Source organism: Rhodnius prolixus, unplaced genomic scaffold, assembly GCF_049639745.1.
Source record: "Rhodnius prolixus isolate KJV_2025 unplaced genomic scaffold, Rpr scaffold_9, whole genome shotgun sequence".
In the NCBI taxonomy this organism is placed as follows: Eukaryota; Metazoa; Arthropoda; class Insecta; order Hemiptera; family Reduviidae; genus Rhodnius; species Rhodnius prolixus.
In genome coordinates this window covers 12,226,424-12,238,985 of record NW_027411604.1, presented here as the reverse complement: position 1 = coordinate 12,238,985, position 12,562 = coordinate 12,226,424, and positions in this window count along the sequence as shown.

The following is a 12,562-nucleotide window of genomic DNA, read 5'->3' as shown; positions in this document are numbered from 1 at the left end:
GACTTCATGACCTACATGATTGCGGTAAGAATATCTTGCCAGGGATGGGCGGGTGTTGGTGTAGTGGTCAAGAGCGTGGTTTTGTATGTGGGAGATCCCCAGTTCGAATCCCGCGTTTGCAGTCATTCTTATTACTTAAAAAATATGAATCCTTTTTTTAATAAAGTGTAGTCATACGCGGGTTTCGAATCGGGGATCTCTCACTTACAAAGCCACGCTCTTGACCAGTAGACCAACACCCGCCCATGCCAGGAAAGATATTCTTACCGTAATCATAGGTCAAGATGTCTTGCATTCTGGGTGCATTAAAATGATGTGTTGGTTGCTTTTATTTGATGATAAAACAAATTTATACTGATTCACCCATAACCATTACATGATGTAAAATCTTCAATTATTATTATTTTTTTACTTTGTGTCACCAAAAACATTTTTTGCAGTCAGAGGACCTCCCAAAACTTGTATTACTGGTGGAAAACTAATATTGAAAACCGTTCACGAATAGATAAAATTGTAACTTTGATCTTAAATATCTTGACTAATATTGGGCATATCAAAACGGGGTCATCGTCATTTTTCTCAGTTTTTTATGCAGTTTTCTTAATCATTGTCAAAACCAGTGGTCCTTATGAAAACTCAATCGGGTTTTTGCATCGGGGGTGGAAAATTTGAAAACTAGACCAAAAAAAACATATACTTTACTTCGTGGGTTTTTTCGAAATTCCGCTTTCCTAAAAAGTTATTAGCGATTGGTGCGTTTTAAATGGATCACTCTGTATATTAAAACTGTCCGGTAGGACAGTTGTATAAGGGTTGAACGTCAAAAACTACACGAAAAAGCGTAACGTTGAAAAACAACCAACTTTGACAATTTTTTTCTCTTTTTCTATAAAAGATAAAATTCCCAAATTTTCTTTAAAATATCGGGCAAGTCCTTCTTTTTAACTGTAATTTTGTTGCAACAACGTAGATTAAATAGATTTCGAGAAAAAAGTTGCTGAAAATGAGCAAAAACGGCTTTTTCAAAAAATGTTTTTGTTGTTGTTCTTGTTCGTACCTTTTTTGTAAACAACGTAGCGCCTAAACGCGCGAACCGATTTTCATGAATGAGATGTCATTCGATTCGGAATTATATGTAGATGTGCCTTTTGGGGGTCTCGACGCTGTACATCGAATCTTGTACAGATTTGCATTTTAGAAGTCTCGACGTTGTGCCACTTCAGGAGGGGTGGAAGGGGTAGAGAGGTAAGACTCTAATACTATTTTTACGGACAAGAACTGTAATTGCAAATCATTCTTCTTTCCCCTCTTTAGAAGTTATTGTGATCACAGCTTTTCTTTTACATCCCTTAAGAGGAAGTAGTGTTATCAAAATTTATCTTTTTTCTTTTATTGGAAGATACTGGTAATTGCAATTTTCTTTTTATTATCCCTCTTAATGGGTTGTAATTATTCATCACTTATTCCACATCATTTCTCCACTCTCCATCTTCTTCCCACCAACTTGTTACCATTTCCCCATAACTTGTGTCAGTTTTTCATCCTAGATCTACCAACTAATTATTCCCGATATCCATACATTTAAAAATTCATTGGACACATAAATTTGTTGCAACTAAGGAACAAAAAGTACTCTAACCTTTGGACTCTATCCAAAAGGTACAAAAATCTCCTTAACAAAAACTTACACTTTTAAAAGTTAAGTATAAGGGTTGATTAAACGCCAAAAGGTTCACAAATCAGCGAGTACCCAACATTTCATTCATACTTTTTCTATCATATTTTTTAGACTCAAACCGAGGCTTTTCCAATTACTAGCCCTATAAGTTTGGCACTAAACCAAACCCTCCTACCTTTTACATACACCTATTATGTACACTAATTTCCGATATTGTGTGGGTTAGTCTTCCGGCCGGGATGAGCTTAAACAAGCTCAGGAACTGACCTTGAAAGATTAAATATAAATAACTAAATAAAATAAAAAAAAAGAATATATTTATCACACTCACAATTTTCGAAAAATTACTATTTGGACTCAGGAGACTTCAAAATTCGTATTTACGTAGAAAAATTGAAATTGAAATTCTAACACGGACGTAATACTTCAAAATAGCGGAAAAAGAAGAAAATAAATAGGAACTTCTTGGGACGCTCTCTTGTGCCGTGAAGAATAATCAAGCCTTAGTTCTAGTAAAACCCCATAGAATGCGAGGCCTATGCCGGTGTCGTTCAGTAAGTGCTGCCACTTTTGGCATTGTGAATAATAATAAAATCCGTATTGTTTAACCGAGTGTAAACTTATTTCACAACTTGAACAATTTCAGTTGTATATTATTGTACTTCTACAGTTCTATTAAACTGTAGAGTAAGTATTCTTGAAGTGAACTTTCTAACAAATAATTTCCGATGATGATATGAAAACTTTGTTTGATAAGTTTTCTCTTCAGATTGTGCAGACTTGTTGTTATTATTATTTGTGGAACTAAAAGAATATGGAAAAGGGAAAAACTAATGATAAGTGGAAAATCTAAATTAATATAATAAGAAAAATGAAATTTTAAAATGAATTTATTGGTTTAAAAAATAAATAATAAATTATCAACTTACCCGCCACATTACGCGGAAGGAGAAGGAAGACGTCTTCATAACTAATTTGGCGGCTTTTTTTTAGAAGATTTCTACAGTCTGTGAACATAAAAAACATAATAATACATTTTTATTGTGATTAATAGAAACATTACATAATGCATTACAAAAATAAATAAAATAAAAGTAGGTTATGCGAGGGCAGGCTTAAGCGGGAAAACATTTTATTCTGGCTATTAATAGTCATTTCCCCACTCTGCGTAAAAACATTTCAAAAGTGTCTGGAACAGCCAGGAAAACGATCTTCTCCAGTGAAAAGAGGATCCCCCTGTTTTCCTATGAAAATCAGCTTCACTGGGGGTAATCCGTGTCTTTGGCCGGGGCTAGATTAACCAACATCAGAGTGTCTAATATGAAAAGAGATTTAAGATGCCCAGATATCTCTTGGCTCTTGGTGACCATGTTACGACTATAGGGTTCACTGTAAACCGGAAAATTAAAATTGACCAGTTTGATTAAAAGGGATACTTTAGAGGGAAGCCTCTCTCTCACTCTAAAATATCTCTCAAATTATAAAACTTGAAATTTAAATGAGAAATAAAAAAACCACTTTTCTGGGGGCTTTCAGGGAGATCTTGAAACGGAAAACTAAATTTTCCCGCGTAATAGAATAAATAAAAAATAAAAACATCGCCATATTTTCACTTTTCGTGAAGTTTAAGTTTCTGACATTTTTTTTCCTGTTTTCTTTTTGGAAGTACTGGCATTGAACATTTAAAGGTGACGTATTTAACTATTCATCCTTCTCTGACAGTTCTTCTTTTCAAAGGACGAACAGAATGAGAGAAATTTTAGAAAATTTTTCTTATTTTAAGAAATTGTGCGAAGTAAAGGGGAGAAAGAAAAAGGAAAATACATCCGGTAATTCAGGAGTGCAATGTGTAGAAATGCTTTTTAGCTAAAAAGATCCGCACAAAAGGCTGACGACCAAGACGTGGGTTCCCTACAGAGAAACGGATCAAATATTTCTTATCTCTTCTCGCATATACATTGGTTACATCTTATCCTTTTAGTATTCCTAACTTATTCCGTACTCACTGACTTTCTTCTCCATGTAGCTCTATCTTTGTCTTCTTATTGCTTTTCTGAATAATATTTGTATGGTACATTTTTCCGGGTACTAAAATTTTGCCATTTCTAAAGTACAATCATATGTTTGGTTCCAACCAATGAAGAAGCATTAAAAACTTCTCCTTTTGAGCATCCTGGTACTTGTGCCCAAATAAAGGTCGGATATTGGCTGGTAGTTTCTCTTATTACGTCACAGGAAGTATTTATTGCATTTTCAAAATTAAACTTTTCCTAGAAATATCCCTTTTGAGATCCCCCTTTAGATTGTCTTTTTTGGAAGAAAACTATTTTAAAGTATATTTATGAGTTCTCTATAAAAAGTATTTCTTTTATCATATTAATCTTACTCTAACCATGAGTACATTAACTTTCTATGTAGGAAATCACATGAGCAATGTAGGGAAATGTAAATAAAATGTATATAAAAATTATTATTATTAACAGAACCACATTTAATTTAAAAAAATTAATAATATTGTGCAGTATTTATCGGAAAGTAATACTTTTTTTTGTTTTGTTTCAGGGAGTGCGGGATCGTTAAAATTCTCGGGAGTGCGGGAGTGTTAAAATCCCCGGGAGTGCTCGCATCGGGAGTGCTTGATTACCCTTTATTAAGATGGATTGACTACTTTTAACCTGTGCGCTTAAAAATTGTAAAAAAAAAAAAAATTCTTCGGGTATTTTCAAAATTCCGTCACAAGACAGTAAATACGCCACAGTTTCATTTCCGTTGAAATCTTTTAAACTGTGTCCAGTGTCCAGCGTTGACGAGCAGCAGAAGACATCGATGGATATGCACTGCAAATGATTGGTGCATATCCCAACCGACAGTAAAAATCAGGTAGGGCGAGGAATTAACTATGTGGTCCATATTTATGACTCTCAACTCTTTTTAAATGCCACTCTTCGGAATGGCTCACCACTCCTGCCACAGATCTATCCTCTAAATAAAAACTCTGTCTACAATAATTATAGTCCCAATTATTTTGCTTGCATGAAAAAAAATGACACTAGTCATTTTAGAAAAATAAACGGAATTATAATTATTTAAAACATTTATATGGCCACTGTTAATATCCGTCTTCGGAACTTCTAGTCCAAGTTGAGCAGAGAAAGGTACAACAATTACTGCGTTTTTTTTTGTTTTTTTAAAATAATTTATATTAATTCAAAATTAATATTTTTATGTCTACAGGAAATTTATCTTTATAGTTTTAGGGCAAGTTTTTGTATTCAACTACATGTTCGTATTCAACGTTGATTCTTATTTCTATTGTTGTCGTTATTCACTCTGCTGTTGTTACTTCAAATTGGTTCTTTTGTCAGTTGCGACTTCCTACATTATACAGGTTCATATTTCCTTTGCTATTTCCTATTTATCGCTTGGTTTATTGTCTATTGCTTAAACGAGTCCAAGTTTCCAGCTAAATCTCTTCTTCCCAAACGCGGTTCTTCACAAATAGCGTATCCAGTATTCTGCCATTCCTGCTATTTGTCCATTACCCTACCCAAACGCCGTATAATCGTATTCCTTAACGGGTCCAAAGCTGGTTATCTCTCTCCCCCTCTGTACATCACAGGTAATGCATCTCCATTGTTAATGAGATTTGCTACTAAGCCTGCTTAATAGAGGATGAAAACCAGTTGGAATACGATATTAAAGGCAGGATGGCATTTTGGGGGGCAAAAATCTGAGCTCTACCTCCACGAGGTGCCTCCCGGACAACTGCTCCCCGGAGCAGGCCAACAGAGCCAGTACCACTCCCTTTAAGTATTCTGAGTGGACATTTGTTGAGAATGATGACTCAGGTTAGCAATAGTCCAATAGATTAGAGAGTATTCTGGAAGCTGCGCAAGTCTGACAGCGCACACCATTTCTGAGACTCTATGGCAGGGCAAGAAACCTTCAGTCGTAATGAAACAGCTACGTCTACTTCTCAGTAGCTAGGTATCCCAGTTACCATTTCTCGTCATCTTCTTAACATCGTCCTCCAACCCAAATCTTTGTTACGTAGGCTTGTGAACTATTTACGATTTTATCGTTTATTAATGTAGTTGAAGTTTTAAATTTCTACAGCAATTCGAGGTGGTTCCATCTACTGCTATCTGTCAGATGTTCTCAGCTAAATTCGTATATACGTTCAAGTAACTTCGATTATGCTATATTCAGAACTGGAAGACATCTATAGCTCAGTGTTAAACATTATCATCATCACCTACTGGATTATTAAAATTATTTTGTCCAGGGACCAGAGTAATAACTAACCGTCAGTTAGGTTAAATTCAAACAATTTAAGCAGGAGGGACACCCTTCATCACTCGTTCAAGTACTCCGCGCCCTGCTTCATACTTTTTTGGAAGAAAGTGATTTTCTATCCTAATTTAGGGCAACTTCTGCTTTCTGAAAACATTTCTAAAATTACCCCGCATGGAGCGGCTGATGCATGCAGTCGCTTTGGGGAATAGCGACCCCACGGGTATCACAGCTCAATACAACATGCACCCAACACAAAACATATTTACTGCCAGTGTTACGCGTTGAGATTTAATATTAGTGGAACAGTAGCACACTGATACCACACTTTTTCATTGCGAGTTTAGATATTATTAAGGTGTCACCATCAGAATGATACCACTCATCTTTTATGCCAGCGTTACACGTTTAGATATAATGTTAGCGTATCACCAACAGGTTGTTAAAACCCTTTCGTATTGCAAGTTTAGATAATACTCGAGTGTCTCCATCAGGATGACACCATTCTCTATTTATGCCAGCGTTACACGTTTCAATATAGTGTTAGTTAATGTAAGTGTATCACCAGCAGGTTGACACAAACATTTTTATTGCGCGTTTAGATATTATCAAAGTGTCTCCATCCGGATGATACCATTCTCTATTTATGCCAGCGTTACGCGTTTAGATATAGTGTTATTTATTGTTAGTGTATCACCAGCAGGTTGATACATCCATTTTTTATTACGAGTTTAGATATGATTAAAATGTCACCATCAGGATGATACCATGCTCAGGATGATAAGCCAGCGTTACGCGTTTAGATATAATGTTAGCTAATGTTAGTGTATCACCAGCAGTTTGATACATCCATTTTTTATTAGGAGTTTTGATATTTTGAAAATGTCACCATCAAGATGATACCACTCCCTATTTATGCCAGTGTTACGCGTTTAGATATAATGTTAGGTAATGTTAGTGTATCACCAGCAGGTTGATACATCCATTTTTTATTACGAGTTTAGATATTATTAAAATGTCACCATCAGGATGATAATATGCTCAGGGTGATCTGCCAGCGTTACGCGTTAAGATATAATGTTAGTGTATCACCAGCAGGTTGATACATCCATTTTTTATTACGAGTTTAGATATTATTAAAATGTCACTATCAAGATCATACCACTCTCTATTTATGCCAGTGTTACTCGTTTAGATATAATGTTAGGTAATGTTAGTGTATCACCAGCAGGTTGATACATCCATTTTTTATTACGAGTTTAGATATTATTAAAATGTCACCATCAGGATGATACCATGCTCAGGATGATATGCCAGCGTTACGCGTTAAGATATAATGTTAGTGTATCACCAGCAGGTTGATACATCCATTTTTTATTAAGAGTTTAGATATTATTAAAATGTCACTATCAAGATGATACCACTCTCTATTTATGCCAGTGTTACTCGTTTAGATATAATGTTAGTTAATGTTAGTGTATCACCAGAAGAAGGTTGATACAACCCTTTCATATTGCAATTTGCGATAATACTAGGGTGTCTCCATCAGGATAATACCATTCTCCATTTATGCCAGCCCTATGCGTTTAGATATAATGTTAGTTAATGTTAGTGTATCACCAGAAGGTTGATACAATCTTTTCTTATTGCGAGTTTAGATAATACTAGGGTGTCTCCATCAGGATGATAACACTTTCTTTTTATGCCAGCGTTACGCGTTTAGATAGAATGTTAGGTAATGTTAGTTTATCACCAGCAGGTTGATACATCCATTTTTTATTACGAGTTTAGATATTATTAAAATGTCACCATCAGGATGATACCATGCTCAGGATGATATGCCAGCGTTACGCGTTAAGATATAATGTTAGTGTATCACCAGCAGGTTGATACATCCATTTTTTATTACGAGTTTAGATATTATTAAAATGTCACTATCAAGATGATACCACTCTCTATTTATGCCAGTGTTACTCGTTTAGATATAATGTTAGTTAATGTTAGTGTATCACCAGGAGGTTGATATAACCCTTTCTTATTGGAAGTTTAGATAATACTAGGGTGTATCTATCAGGATAATACCATTCTCTATTTATGCCAGCATTACGCGTTTAGGTATAATGTTAGCTAATGTTAATGTATCACCAGCAGGTTGATACAACCATTTCGTATTGCAAGTTTAGATAATACTCGGGTATCTTCGTCAGGATAATATCATTCTCTATTTATGCCAGCGTTACGCGTTTAGATATAGAGTTAGTTAATGTTAGTGTATCACCAGCAGGTTGATACGACCCTTTCTTATTGGAAGTTTAGATAATACTAGGGTGTATCTATCAGGATAATACCATTCTCTATTTATGCCAGCCTTACGCGTTTAGGTATAATGTTAGCTAATGTTAGTGTATCACCAGCAGAGAATGATACAGTCCTTTTGTATTGCAAGTTTAGATAATAATCGAGTGTCTCCATCAAGATGACAGTATTCTCTATTTAAGCCAACGTTACGCGTTTAGATATAGTGTTAGTTAATGTTAGTTTATCACCAGCAGGTTGACACATCCATTTTTTATTACGAGTTTAGATATGATTAAAATGTCACCATCAGGATGATACCATGCTCAGGATAATAAGCCAGCGTTACGCGTTTAGATATAATGTTAGCTAATGTTAGTGTATCACCAGCAGGTTGATACATCCATTTTTTATTACGAGTTTAGATATTATTAAAATGTCACTATCAAGATCATACCACTCTCTATTTATGCCAGTGTTACCCGTTTAGATATAATGTTAGTTAATGTTAGTGTATCACCAGGAGGTTGATATAACCCTTTCTTATTGCGTGCTTAGATAATACTAGGGTGTCTCCATCAGGATGATACCATTCCTTATTTATGCTAGCGCTTACGCGTTTAGATGTATTGTTAGTTAATGTTAGTGTATCACCCGAAGAAGGTTGATATAACCCTTTCTTATTGCAAGTTGCGATAATACTTGGGTGTCTCCATCAGGATTATACCATTCTCTATTTATGCCAGCCCTATGCGTTTAGATATAATGTTAGTTAATGTTAGTGTATCACCAGAAGGTTGATACAATCTTATCTCATTGCGAGTTTAGATAATACTAAGGTGTCTCCATCAGGATGATAACATTCTCTTTTTATGCCAGCGTTACGCGTTTAGATATAATGTTAGGTAATGTTAGTGGATCACCAGCAGGTTGACACAACCATTTTTCATTACGAGTTGAGATATTATCAGGGTGTGTCCATCAGGATGATACCATTCGCTTTTTATGCCAGCGTTACGCGTTAGATATAAGGTTATTGTATCACCAGCAGGTTGTTACAACCATTTTTTTTTGCGAGTTTAGGTATTATCAGGGTGTCTCCAACAGGATGATACCATTCTCTATTTATGCCAGCGTTACGCGTTTAGATATAATGTTAGTTAATATTAGTGTATCACCAGCAGGTTGACACAACCTTTTTAATTACGAGTTTAGATATTATCAGGGTATCTCCATCAAGATGATACCATTCTCTTTTTATGCCAGCGTTACGAGTTTAGATATAATGTTAGTGTATCACTAGGAGGTTGACACAACAATTATTTTTTGCGAGTTTAGGTATTATGAGGGTGTCTCCACCAGGATGATACTATTTTCTATTTATTCCAGCGTTACCCGTTTAGATATAATGTTAGTTAATATTAGTGTATCACCAGCAGGTTGATACAACCATTTCGTATTGCAAGTTTAGATAATACGCGGGTGTCTCCATCAGGATGATATCCTTCTCTATTTATGCCAGCGTTACGCCTTTAGGTATAATGTTAGTGTATCACCAGCAGGTTGATACAATCCTTTCTTATTGCGTGTTTAGATAATACTAGGTAGTCTCCATCAAGATGATACCATTCTTTATTTATGCCAGCGTTACGCGTTTACTTATAATGTTAGTTAATGTTAGTGTATCACCAGGAGGTTGATACAACTTTTAGGATTACGAGTTTAGATAATTCTCGAGTGTCTCCATCAGGTTGACACAATTCTCTATTTATGCCAGCGTTACGAGTTTAGATGTAGTGTTAGTTAATGTTAGTGTATTACCAGAAGAAGGTTGATACAACCCTTTCTTGTTGCGAGTTTAGATAATATTAGGGTGTCTCTATCAAAATGATACCATTCTCTATTTATGCCAGCGTTACGCGTTTAGATATAATGTTAGTTAATAATAGTGTATCACCAGCAGGTTGATACAACCATTTCGTATTGCAAGTTTAGATAATACTCGGGTGTCTTCATCAGGATGATACCATTCTCTATTTATGCCAGTGTTACGCGTTTAGATATAATGTTAGTTAATATGAGTGTATCACCATAAGGTTGATACAACCAAATCGTATTGCAAGTTTAGATAGTACTCGGGTTTCTTCATCAAGATGACACCATTCTCTATTTATGCCAGCGTTACGCGTTTAGATATAATGTTAGTTAATATGAGTGTATCACCATAAGGTTGATACAACCAAATCGTATTGTAAGTTTAGATAGTACTCGAGTTTCTTCATCAAGATGACACCATTCTCTATTTATGCCAGCGTTACGCGTTTAGATATAATGTTAGTTAATATGAGTGTATCACCATAAGGTTGATACAACCAAATCGTATTGTAAGTTTAGATAGTACTCGGGTTTCTTCATCAAGATGACACCATTCTCTATTTATGCCAGCGTTACGCGTTTAGATATAATGTTAGTTAATATGAGTGTATCACCATAAGGTTGATACAACCAAATCGTATTGTAAGTTTAGATAGTACTCGGGTTTCTTCATCAAGATGACACCATTCTCTATTTATGCCAGCGTTACGCGTTTAGATATAATGTTAGTTAATATGAGTGTATCACCATAAGGTTGATACAACCAAATCGTATTGTAAGTTTAGATAGTACTCGGGTGTCTTCATCAGGATGATACCATTCTCTATTTATGCCAGTGTTACGCGTTTAGATATAATGTTAGTTAATATGAGTGTATCACCATAAGGTTGATACAACCAAATCGTATTGCAAGTTTAGATAGTACTCGGGTTTCTTCATCAAGATGACACCATTCTCTATTTATGCCAGCGTTACGCGTTTAGGTATAATGTTAGTTAATATGAGTGTATCACCATAAGGTTGATACAACCAAATCGTATTGCAAGTTTAGATAGTACTCGGGTTTCTTCATCAAGATGACACCATTCTCTATTTATGCCAGCGTTACGCGTTTAGGTATAATGTTAGTTAATATGAGTGTATCACCATAAGGTTGATACAACCAAATCGTATTGCAAGTTTAGATAGTACTCGGGTTTCTTCATCAACATGACACCATTCTCTATTTATGCCAGCGTTACGCGTTTAGATATAATGTTAGTTAATATGAGTGTATCACCATAAGGTTGATACAACCAAATCGTATTGCAAGTTTAGATAGTACTCGGGTTTCTTCATCAAGATGACACCATTCTCTATTTATGCCAGCGTTACGCGTTTAGGTATAATGTTAGTTAATATGAGTGTATCACCATAAGGTTGATACAACCAAATCGTATTGCAAGTTTAGATAGTACTCGGGTTTCTTCATCAAGATGACACCATTCTCTATTTATGCCAGCGTTACGCGTTTAGATATAATGTTAGTTAATATGAGTGTATCACCATAAGGTTGATACAACCAAATCGTATTGCAAGTTTAGATAGTACTCGGGTTTCTTCATCAAGATGACACCATTCTCTATTTATGCCAGCGTTACGCGTTTAGGTATAATGTTAGTTAATATGAGTGTATCACCATAAGGTTGATACAACCAAATCGTATTGCAAGTTTAGATAGTACTCGGGTTTCTTCATCAAGATGACACCATTCTCTATTTATGCCAGCGTTACGCGTTTAGATATAATGTTAGTTAATATGAGTGTATCACCATAAGGTTGATACAACCAAATCGTATTGCAAGTTTAGATAGTACTCGGGTTTCTTCATCAAGATGACACCATTCTCTATTTATGCCAGCGTTACGCGTTTAGGTATAATGTTAGTTAATATGAGTGTATCGCCATAAGGTTGATACAACCAAATCGTATTGCAAGTTTAGATAGTACTCGGGTTTCTTCATCAAGATGACACCATTCTCTATTTATGCCAGCGTTACGCGTTTAGATATAATGTTAGTTAATATGAGTGTATCACCATAAGGTTGATACAACCAAATCGTATTGCAAGTTTAGATAGTACTCGGGTTTCTTCATCAAGATGACACCATTCTCTATTTATGCCAGCGTTACGCGTTTAGGTATAATGTTAGTTAATATGAGTGTATCACCATAAGGTTGATACAACCAAATCGTATTGCAAGTTTAGATAGTACTCGGGTTTCTTCATCAAGATGACACCATTCTCTATTTATGCCAGCGTTTCGCGTTTAGATATAGAGTTAGTTAATGTTAGTGTATCACCAGCAGGTTGATAGGACCCTTTCTTATTAGAAGTTTAGATAATACTTGGGTGTATCTATCAGCATAATACTATTCTCT